General features: G+C 38.0%; 1 long non-coding RNA gene across 1 annotated transcript; it reads right to left on the reverse strand.

Moving 5' to 3' along the window:
• Positions 1–2,276: 2,276 nt before the first annotated feature.
• On the reverse strand, positions 2,277–10,886 carry LOC141553731 (uncharacterized). Its single transcript, XR_012485612.1, has 2 exons — positions 10,533–10,886; positions 2,277–3,948 (listed from the first exon to the last, which is right to left on the reverse strand). It is a non-coding gene; the product is annotated as an uncharacterized LOC141553731 (long non-coding RNA).
• Positions 10,887–12,062: the final 1,176 nt, after the last annotated feature.

The raw sequence follows: 12,062 nt of genomic DNA on the forward strand, positions 1-12,062 counted from the left end.
AATTTTTTTCTTTCATCTCCATTTTTTCCATCTATAAAATGGGACTAAAAATAGCAGCAACTTTATAGGGTTGTTGTGTGGATCAAATGAGATAATAACATATGTCAAGTGTTTTAGAAAGCTTAAAGGACTGTATAAATGTGAGCAACTATATTAATGAAAAATGAAGTCCAATAGAAATCAAATAATTTATTCGTTATTGATTCAATTTTAACCAAAAACAACGTGTGTGTGTGTGTGTGTGTGTGTGTGAGAGAGAGAGAGAGAGAGAGAGAGAGAGAGAGAGAGAGAGAGACAGAGAGAGACAGAGAGAGAGAGAGAGAGAGAGAGAGAGAGAGAGAGAGAGAGAGAGAGAGAGAGAGAGAGACAGAGAGAGAGAGAGAGACAGAGAGAGAGACAGAGAGAGAGAGAGAGAGAGAGACAGAGAGAGAGAGAGAGAGAGAGAGAGAGAGAGACAGAGAGAGAGACAGAGACAGAGAGAGAGACAGAGAGAGAGAGAGGAGAGAGAGAGAGAGAGAGACAGAGAGAGAGAGAGAGAGAGAGAGAGAGACAGAGAGAGAGAGAGAGAGAGAGAGAGAGAGAGAGAGAGAGACAGAGAGACAGAGAGAGAGAGAGACAGAGAGAGAGAGAGAGAGAGAGGGGGAGGAGGGGGGAGAGGTGGAGAGGGAGAGAGAAGGAGAGAGAGGGAGAGGGAGAGAAGTCTGAAAAGTTTTAAAAAGCAATGGTGTGCTAATAATTACTTAACAACCAGGTGAAGGAAGGATGCATTATTGAAATTTTCTCTATCACTTTCTTATTAAAGCCTATATAACCAACAAAACAATAATTTAAGCTTTGATGACCTATAAGACGTAAATCCTCAAACTGAAAATATAACAATCTATTCTGGTAAACCCTTTAGAGCTGGTTCTAGCACAGTTCTATCTTCTCAAAAAATCTTTAGAAAAGGGCAGCTAGGTGGGTACAGTGGATAGAGCACCAGCCCTGAATTCAGGAGGACCCGAGTTCAAATCTGATCTCAGACACTTTACACTTCCTAGCTGTGTGACCCTGGGCAAGTCACTTAACCCCAGCCTCAGGAAAAGGAAAAAAATAATAAAAATAAAAAACAAATTTGGCCTCAGACACTTAACATTTCCTGACTGTGTGACCCTAGGCAAGTCACTTAACCCAATTGCCTTAGGGAAAAAAAGTCAGCCAGCTATCTGAAATGCTCTAAATGCTTGTCACTGGAAGAAACTACAAGATCACATTATTCTCTCTGACCAATCTGCTTAACAAAGCAAAAAATAATTGCCACTCTACATGAACTAACATAGCTATCCCACTCAGAGCAGAGCTTCCAAAGAGTTGATTAAATCCAGTAAATAATTACCAAACACTGAATGTGTACAAGACTATGGTAAGTACTAGAGACAAAGACAAAAATGAAATAATCCCTATCCCCAGGGAGCTTTCATTCCACTAAATTGATAAAAGCTGATTATGAATTGTGAATTCAAGTTAAGGAATTTTTGATTTCATTTTATGTCCCCCATTAGGGGACACACTGGCCACACACCTCAAGAATTTGATTTGGAGAAGTAAAAAAAAACAAAAAAAGCTCAGAGTAAATAAATGTTGGCCCTAAATGTAACTCTAAAGAATTTTGGCAGCTTTAATATGTCAAAGAACAAACCTGTCAAACAACATTTAATTGACTGTTTTCCCAAGACCAATTCAGTAGTCAGGATGAGATCAGTCTAGCCCTGAGGCATTCCAAGACATACACCCCCAACAGCACTGCTCAGCCAGAAGAGACTGGTTTCCAGGTCATCCCCAGTTCTGAAAATTCCAAAGACATGCTATGCTTCCATCGTCCCCACAAGAATAGTACAGATTATTGCTCTGCAGAAGGCACAGAGGTGGACTTGTCCTTTCTACTTCCACAACTTATCTCCCATCTAACTCAATGCTCCCCAGTTACACAGTCACCAGCCTGGTTCAAGTCCCAATTACCTTTCTCCCAGATTTTTACAGTGGCTTTCCAGTGGCTCTCTCTGCCTCAAGTCTCTCTCTACTCCAATCTACCCACTCAAATGCCAAAGTGATTTTCATAAAATACATGTCTGACCATGGCAGCTCCATAAACTCCCATGGCTTCCTATTATCTCCAAGATCAAGTGTAAAGTCATCTGGCATTTAAAGTGCTTTATAACTTGGTCCCTTCCTACCCTTCTAGTCTTCTGTTACCCCCATAGTCTTCTAATTTTCTCATCTTCTTATTCTTTATTTAATTTTATTTAATTCTTTAGTTAAACTATTCTCTCCAATCCAATCCTACTTGCTCTTCCTCATACTGAACATAGCATTTCCCATCTCTATGCCTTTGCCCTGTCTGGTTCCCATGCCTAAAGCGTTATCCTTCCTCACTTTTGACTCTTTATTTCCGCTATTCTTCAAGATTTTAGCTCATTTTCCACCTGTGGGTGATCTTTTTTGTTTTTCCCAGATGCTGATGCCTTCTGATGTAAGATGACTTTCTATATATCTTGTATCTACCAAGTTATTTACACGTATGTCTTTCTCTTTACAATGTGAGCTCCTTGAAAGCAGGGACTATTTTTATCTTTGTTGGTTTCCCCAAAACTTAACAAAGTGAGTGGCCCTATATAAATGCTTAATAAATGATGAATCAGCTGATTTTGGCCCCATTTCTCCATTATGTTTTCCAAAGTCTAGTATCTTAGGCAGAGAACAAATCTTGTCTTCCACAGATCCAGAAGGATAAGTATGAGAGGAAAGGGAGGGAACCAAATCTTTTAGTTCCAGAGAAAGAGAGCAGAGAAATCCCTGAATTTTTTTTTTTCATCCAGAATGAAATTAGCTTTGGCAAGGCAGTGAGGACAGTGACAGGATGTTGACTGGACAATGACTGAACACCTCACTAGATGTTGAGTTTCTGTTTAGCCACCCAAATGCCCTAATTCAAAGGTCACATATGGAAAATGTTGCTCTGGAAATAAGATATACAGAAAAGAGTCCATTATATTTACTTTTGCAAAGCCCCTACCCAGCTCAGCCTCTCAAAATATGCTTATAACTGAAAAAATTTTGTTCTCATGAACAAAGAATTTAAAGCTAGAAGCAATGTTACATGTCACTTAGTGGAGAAAACTGAGGCCCAGAAAGATAAAGCAATTTGTCAAGAGTAAAATGCTTTTGTGATTTTTTAAAGCATAATATCCATCATTTTTTTTCACAAAACAAAATAGGAAAAGCATTGTAGAGATTATCTTCTATATAGCAATGTGCTGATAAATGTTTAACAATCAGCTCTTCAAATATACCCAAGACCCATGTTAAAATTTCATTTGTATGGTTAATATTTTCCTTAACATTTTCTTAAATCTAGAGCAGAGGTGCCCTTAACACTCTCTTGTGTGACCAATAAAATATAGATAATAAGTTGTTTTAATTGGAAGTCAATATTCAGTCAGTAGGGATCCTTAAGTATGGTTTAGTTTATTGCCCTTTTCTACTTGAGCTTGAGACTACCAGTCTAGATAATCAATAAACAACAAATCAAACCCCGAGTTGTATAGCTTGTCAATTTTTAAGGTGTAAATGCTAACACTTGAAATACAACTATTGGCACAGACCTACTTCTAAACCTTCTGAAAACAAACCCTATTCTCTCTTAGAAAAGTTAGTATCAAATAAGTCTATAGAAAAGATAGTTATTATGTGAGTTACTATCCATGCAGGAAATTTTTGGACGTTTCTGCTTTATGAGAATATGTTTATTCTACTGACAGTGATGATTACACACCTAAAAGGCACTAGCTAAATCACAATTTCAGGCTGATTCTATAGCTAAGTAAGAAAAGAATTACTTACATACAACCTCCTTCCAACAGATGCTGTGCAGATTGCCTCTTTTCCTTTGCAAAATATAGTTGAGCAATCCTGAAAATAAATGTATCGTTGTAAATAATCAAATATTTGAAATATTTATATTTCACTTATGATAATAACTCTACGCTACAATATTAATAAACCAGATTTCAAAAGTGTTTTCATATCAGTGCTGAAATTCTAAAAAAAAAAAAATTAATTCCTCTCAAGTGTGGAAAATTGAATGAAGAAGAAATAAGCAAAGAGATTCCTTAACAAAATCTTACTAGAAATCTGAGATTAGGCTCCTTTGCCACTACTCTAGGAAGGTCTCAAAAGGATGGAGTGTGTGAATGGTGAGGTAGAAAGCGTTTTCACTACAGAACCTGAGGACCTAGGATTAAATTTAGACTATGTAGTATACTATTTGTGTGACCTTGGGCCTTATTTTATTCATCTGTAAAATGTGTGAGTTAGATTAGATAACCTCTAATATCTCTCCTAGCTCCAAATTCATTAAATTATTATAGATAATATATCTTGGGGTGGCCCAGGAGAGATGCTGGTACCTATTGACAAATCAGCCTGCTGCCCTGGACTCTTCTCTCTGTCCAGTGAACTCACTGGTTACCATCTTAATGATAAGTACTTAACCTCTATATTCAATTTAATCTGTATTGTGCTACGTATGGGTCAGCTACTGTATTAGGTATTGGGAAATTTTTTTGGGGGGGGTCTTGACCGATGATTTTATCTGTGTAGGGATCTCTTAGGAAGGAGGGAAAACTCCCTCAACTAATGCCGATTGGCAACTGTTCTGCAATCTATCGTATGGCACTAACTATGCTCATGCTCACAAAGCCAATAGATTTTTCTCAGATGACATTGAAACCTAAGAGGTCCTGATCTACATAGAAACAGGCTCTCTATCAAATCATTCTGCCTCTGGCAGACAAGAAAAAAAAGGCACTTCCTGCCCTTATGGAGCTTACATTCTACTTGATTATTCCTTCAGACATTTCAATTTCCATAAGCATCTTAAACCAGAACTCAAACCCCAAACTAAAGGCAAGACTGGCTATGTTAGGAAACATCCTGATTTCATTGAAAAAAATCAAGGAAACAATTTGAGTGAGCTACTGCAGGAAGTGAAAGCCAAGAGCTTGACTAATGCATTCAAACTAATAAAAGAAACAGTTCTTCCTTTCCCCTCAGGGTTCCATTACAAAGCTACATTTAGACAAAAACATTGGTTTGTACAACATAGAATCAGCCTTAGAGTTCCCAGACAGAAGGAGGGGCCTCTTAATCCAGTCCTACAGCAAGATTGCTTAGGGGCTTCATAATGAGGAAAGGACCTTAGAGTCAGGAAGCAATTTTTCCCTTGCAGAAGGGGGATTAATAGTTGGGAACATGGTAGCCTTTTCTAGGAGGAGCTTTCTCGTTGGATGGGTAAATTTTGATATAAATATGATTTGAATTTCCCACTGGAAAAATTCCGCTCCCAGTTCCATCTCTTTGCATCACCAAGTGGGACTTGTCGTTTAAATTTTCTGGATCAACATTCCATACTTAATCTAAACATTTTACTTTCACATAAGCAGGAGGAACTATGGTATCCTGGAAGGGTAGATTTAGAAAGGCAAGAATCAAGTAATATTATATATATATATATATATTTCTGTTACTTGGCCTTAACTCAGCACATTACACATAACTTGACCTGATGATTTTACAGTATTAATAATATTAATTTTGGATTTAATTCTATATATTTTTCTACTGTGCCACTGGTAATAATAAGAGCAACTTATTGCTTCAAGGATTTGTAGTTTCATTGGTGTGATTAGGTTCTTCACGGATGCAGATTACAACCCCTTCATTAAATGGTTGTGAAGGGTTGAAGCCAAAAAAAAAAAAAAAATCCCTCATCTCCTAGCCAGCCTGGCAGTGAGCCTGTCCAAACTTACCTAGGCTAGTTTTTGGACAACAAACATCATCAGACCAATATTCAAAGCCTTTCCAGCTTGCTGTGACCTGCCAGAGCTTGTGCTCTGTTGGCATTGCCTTTGAGAAACTAAGGTCTTTTCCCTGTCATGATGATGATTCAGGGGCAGTATAGTGTAGAAAGTATGGGACCTGGATTTAAGAAGACCGGGACTCAGTTTCTATTTTGGACACTTATTAGCTGTGTCACTCTGGCAAGTACGCCTCAGCTGTTAAAAAAGTGAATTGGACCCACTGACTTCTAAGGTCTTTTCAACTCTAAATCTGTGACCTTATGAACCATGGAGAATTAAGGAATCATAGTAGCAACTCACATTTATAGGGAGCTTTAAACCACACAGCAAGTTTTAACATCCCCATTTTTCAGATGAGAAGACAGACTCAGAAATGTTAAATTGTCCATGGTTACATAGGTAAGAGCATCAGAGACAATATTTGAACCAAAATCATCCGATGCTTAGAGCAGCACTCTTTCCTCTGAATCACATTGCCTCTCTCCTGGTAATAACCATGAGAATCCCAAATGATCCCTGGGTCCTGCTGAATTATGGGAAGTAAAGATTAGAGATCATTAGGATAAAAGCATTGCCTGATGGCACAGAATTAAGAGAAAGTAAGCTATGTTTATTTTAAACGAATTAAAGCTTCTAATTCTAATAACATTTGAATTTGTTCATTACAGCATTTATTTTACAGTCAGGCGCATGATATTGAATTAAATGTCTAAGAAATCCTTTATAATTAGTCAAAGTAGAGAGAATTGCCTTGTTACTCTGAACCCAGCTACAGAGGGAATGTTACCATATCCCATATCTGTGCTATTTTCACAGCCTGAACTACTGATGAAATTGAATGAACAGAGCTCCCTGCTCCAGATTTGGGGAAACAATTAAAATGACCAATCTAATAACATTTCTATTCGTTGTACCACATTTGGAGCAGAGCCACAGCCCCCGGGTCAGTTGGGGCCTCTTGGAACGAGTCCCCAGTTAGGGTTTGAGTATGGCAGAAGAGTCTGTGTATCAAGCTGAAGACTTGGGTGGCTGATCAGAGTTGGAAAGGGTGCTATTCTTCATTTGCCCCAGCCCCTTCTGGAGAACCCCACATTTACAAGCAAGCCCATTTGATCGTCGGACAGTTCTACTGCTCCCCCACTTCCTCCACAACCCCACTTCTTCCAAATCACAACTTTTCACATATTTAAAGAAGATAATTTGTCTCTTCTCCTGGTGGAGCCATCTCTTCACAATCCCTTTTTTCACATAAGTTTTAGGCTGGAAGTACCTTCAGTGCAGTCTTCTCCTTTCACAGATGAGGAACCTGTCATGGTTCCTATTCTTCTCTCTTTATTGTCCACTACCTTCAAGATGTACCTCACCATCCAGCAAGGGCAAATCACAAATTCACAACGTTCCCTGTGACATCAGCTGGAGAAGTCTGGTGTATTCTGGGAGATTAGGTAAATCCCTTACATAGGGCTCTCTGTTATAACACACACAAATTTGGTCTTACCTGGTGGAAAATTAAAAAGGAACTATTCAGAAACTTGATGATTCATATACCTAGGTTTGTCATGACAACTGAGTTCTTGATATATGGTTTCAATGTAAACTGCTCCATAAAAGGAACCAAACATCCCGCAGCTGCCTGCTGATCCAAAAGCCACATCCCCAATCATCATGTAATTATGGAATTAAGAAAAATTAATTGTGTACTTTCTTTACAATCTTCAGAGAATTTGGAATATTTCTCTTAAAAAAAAAAAAAAAAAAAAAGCTCACTAGACCTCATTAACACTGACCTATATGCCTAATTATTAGGGCATAGAGACCTCTGCTGGATCCCACTGGATATTACAGGTGTTCAACTTGGACCTTTTAGGCTCATAAAATTAATGGAAGAAAAAGGCCTTGGAAATCATCTAATATAACATCTGTATTCTATAGGTGATAAACTGAGGTCCATAGAGGGGAAGCGATTTGCCTAATGTCACACACGAATTAAGAAGGAAAGTCAATCTTTGAGCTGAGGTACCTTTACCTAGAACTAGAAGATTTGCAAAGCACCTTATGTAATATACTTTATTTCATATGATCCTCATAAAAATCTTGTGAGGCAGCTATTATTATTAGTCACCATTTTACAGATGAAGAGACATGGGTCTTATTAAATGATATGCTCATGGTCATATGATCTAGTAAGTAGCTGAGACAGGAATCAGACCCCTAACTTCCGACCTCTTTAGTTCAATGTATTATATGAATTTCCTCTCAGACTCGTACACTCACCACTATTTACTATACTGCTTTAACATTACATTCCCCTAACTTCCTCTCAGACTTAGTATACTTTCCACTAGCTACTATACTGCCTTAAGGACTTGCTAATAATTAGGAAAGAGCTTTAACTGGAAAATCCACCTGTTGAACCCATGCTTGAAGCTCAAGTTTGTTTTAAAATCAATTTTATAGGTTTCCTGCTTTTCCCTCCTCAAACCTTTCAGTCATCCTAATGAGCTAGTCTGAAGGTGCTTGTTCATTAAGCTTAGACAAATCTCACTCTTCAGAAACCTTTTCCTGATCCAGAGCAGGATCATCCCCATGCACTACCAGCCCTCTAACAATACAAAGTCTTTCCTCAACAATTTCTATTTTCTCTACCACTGTGATGGGACCTTTGAGCCCACACAAATGCCCTGAGCATTGCTCTATGTGAGGATCTATATTTGGATGCCTGATAAGTCTTATTTCTTGCACTTAGATGTTCACTTTTCAAGGACCAGATCTATATCTCCTCGTTATTTGACAACAACATAGCCCTGTAGCAGTACACCACCTGTGGGGATGCTCAGCAAATGTTTTGGGATGATAATGATTCTTTCATATGGGAAGTTTAAAAAGAAGTAGCTTAATGATTCTCAATCTCATTGGCCAAAAGAAATCCATCCCTCTTTCCTCTAAAATGAAAGTGCTTTTCTTAGGAGCAGAATACTTCCTAAGTACTTTAAGTTGACTAGGACTTTAAGGGCCATCTAAGTTTTAGGATCAGAGATTTAGAACCAGCCTGCTCATCAGTTCAACCCTGCCTTTCCCCATTTAACAGATTCTATATGTAAAGTGCTGAGGAAACAGAAAAAGGAAAAACAGTCTTTCATAATAGGAACTACCTGCTAATTTATAATTATACCTATAGTTAGCCTGAGGATCTAGGGCACTATGCTCTCTACTTTCCTATTGAGGGGCTCCTCTTCTCCAGATCATGCAGATTCTGTCCTGGAGGAGCCTACTTTTCCTGAAAGGGGTTGGCCTTCATTAAACTTGTTACTCTGGTACAGCAGAAACAAATTATTTATAGCTTAGCTTATGACATATTCAACATTTCCCTCCAAAAGGGAGAGCAGAAAAATATTCAACGTACCAAAAAAAATCAGGTAATAATGATAATGATAATCACTAGCTTTATATAGTCTCTTAAAATTTACAAAGCACTTTACAAATATTTTATCTTTACAACAATTTTGGGGGGTGCTGTCACCTTCATTTTACAGATGAAGAAACTGAGATTGAGAGGTTAAATGACCTGCCCAGAGCCACATAGTTAGTAGTTAGGCAAGATTTTTAACTCAGGCCTTCCTTATTCTAGGGCCAACAATTCTATCCATTGTATCAGCTAGCTAGCCTTAGCTATGGGAGAGCTATTTATTTCTATACGCAAAAGTGGTATGCTAAACATAAAAGACATGCATTTCACATTATTTGAATAACTTGAACAAGATTCAATTAACATAACTATGGTTATAATATTCTGGGAGACTTGTACTTAACTTTATCAAAGCATAAAGTAGTTTGTAGAACACATAATTAGGCCTTTTATATTTCAACTCAGTTTTGCACTAACCAAACAATTTGCTGGTAAATTAGCCAGACAGGGGTCATTTCTTGTCCCTGATTATCCTATAAAAGTGATGGAGCACTTGTTAAGGATTCCCCCCCAACCTAATAGAATCTCTAGATCTCTTAACTCATTAGATAATTTCTGAGCTTGGATATCTTCTACTCAAGGAGAGGTACCCCTTCCTCTAACTTCAAGAAAGAGCTGACAAAGAGGTAGCCCAGTCCTAGACTCAGGCTCACTTGTCTGCATAGAAACAAGGAGTCTGAATTTTAGGAAAACTGTCATTCTTCTTCCTATGAGAAATAGTTCAAAGAGTTCCAATGCAATTGGCAGGCAGAGAGAAAAGAGCAAAAAAGGGGTCAATAGCTCTCTGTTGTCATCCATGAAGTCATCAATACTTCTAGTTCTACTATGAACAAGGGAATTTTTCATCATCTCAAAATAGGCTGAACTGCTTAAATCTCACATGACCAGACACAAGCTCCAAGGCTTCCTCATGATTTACCTGAACCAGGAATAGAAATTTTGATCATGCTCAGGGACATGTTCACAATGGCCAATTAAAACTTATATGATGGATTTCCCTTCCCCCCAAAATCCATTATATCATTGGGACCTTAATGATCACTCAGGCCATATCATTACATTTTCCCGTTTCCATTTCCCTTCCATTTTATATATAGGAAAACACATACCAAAGAACCAAGACTCAAACTCAGAGTTACCTAACCCTAAGCCAATTAGTCCAATTTTACCTTGAAATAACTGTTAATTATCTCATAAAATCCAAATCTGGTCTCACTGGCAATTGTTGGTCAAATGCTTGGTGATCAGAATCTTCTCCAGGAGGTTTAACTCTTCAAATGAATACAAGAGTCTCTGAAATCCCATAACCCTCCCCTGCTGGTAAATATATTAGCTTTGCTATTTCTGGACACTGTTAGACATATCTTGGCCATACATTTTGCTTTCAAATAGGAAGAAAACAAAGTTGACAATGGAGATTGAGGAAGGTCTATGGAAGGATTGAAGGATCTTGAAATTATTTCAATTTTTTGAGGGAACAAGAAAAACAACTTATGCCTTTTAAAATATCACTCCTATTGTAGCTGTTATATCTGCTGGGCCTGACCAACTGACACAGAATGTTAGCGCCTGCAAAGACCTTAGAGGTCTTATAGTCCAAGCCGAGTTCACAGCTAGGGCTTGGAACATTAAATGATTTGCTCATGGTCACACAAAGTCATTAGTAGCAGAGCTGAGACCAGAACCAAATCTCTCATCGCATTTCCATTTCCCTCCAAAGTCTCTAAAGCTTTGTGATTACTCTCCACTGGCCTTTTATTTTTCGAAGGTTTGAATACAATCTGACTCCCTGTAGTCCACAACAGACATTCTGTAAATTATTTTTTGTGATGGCAATATCTTCTTCCCAAATATATTTTTGTAAAAATGTGTCCATGGTGATCACTTCTGGAAGACTTTGGGAGGCAGGGAAGAAGGAACTATATAATTTACAGATGCTGAGTTGGGAGACTTCAAAAACCATCTGGTCCACCCTCTTCATTTTATAGATGAGAGAACTGAGGCCCCCAGGTAGTAAGTATCAGAAATCAGATTTGAACCCCCAGGAAGTTATTGGTTTCTACTATTCCATGTTCCTTTTTTTTTTTTTTTTTTTTTAATGATTTCTATATCTAATGTTGTGATAAAGGTGGCTAAGAAGAAAGGAAAAAAAGCATTTATTTAGTGCCTACTAGCATTGTGTTAAGTGCTTTATAAATTATCTCATTTGATCCTCACAAGAACTATGCAAGGTAGGAGCTATTATTATGCATATTTTACAGCTAAGAAAACTGAGGCAGGAAGAGGGTAAGTGATTTTCTTATGGTCACATAATCATTAAGTATTTGAGGTCATATTTGAATGCAGGTTCTCTTAACTCCAAGCCCAGCTCTCTTTTCTACCTATGCACACAATTCATTGTTTTCATTTCAAGCTGAGAGGTGGAAGAATGAACAGAGATGAGCAGAATACAGGCTACTGCTCTTGCAAAATCACTATGGTTAAGGAGTCTAAACATGCTGTGGCTACAATCCTTCCTTCAAGGAAAAAGAGAATATAGTGGAGTGCAATGAAGCTGCCCATCTATCATTTCAGTTGTGTTAACATTCACCAAATAATTTGTCTGAGCTGGGGAACCCAGGGGGACTCCTCTATGTCTGGATGTCTTATCATTTCCATCTCAGTCCCTCACCTTTATTTACTTATGGCTGCTAGAATAT

Source organism: Sminthopsis crassicaudata, chromosome 2, assembly GCF_048593235.1.
Source record: "Sminthopsis crassicaudata isolate SCR6 chromosome 2, ASM4859323v1, whole genome shotgun sequence".
In the NCBI taxonomy this organism is placed as follows: Eukaryota; Metazoa; Chordata; class Mammalia; order Dasyuromorphia; family Dasyuridae; genus Sminthopsis; species Sminthopsis crassicaudata.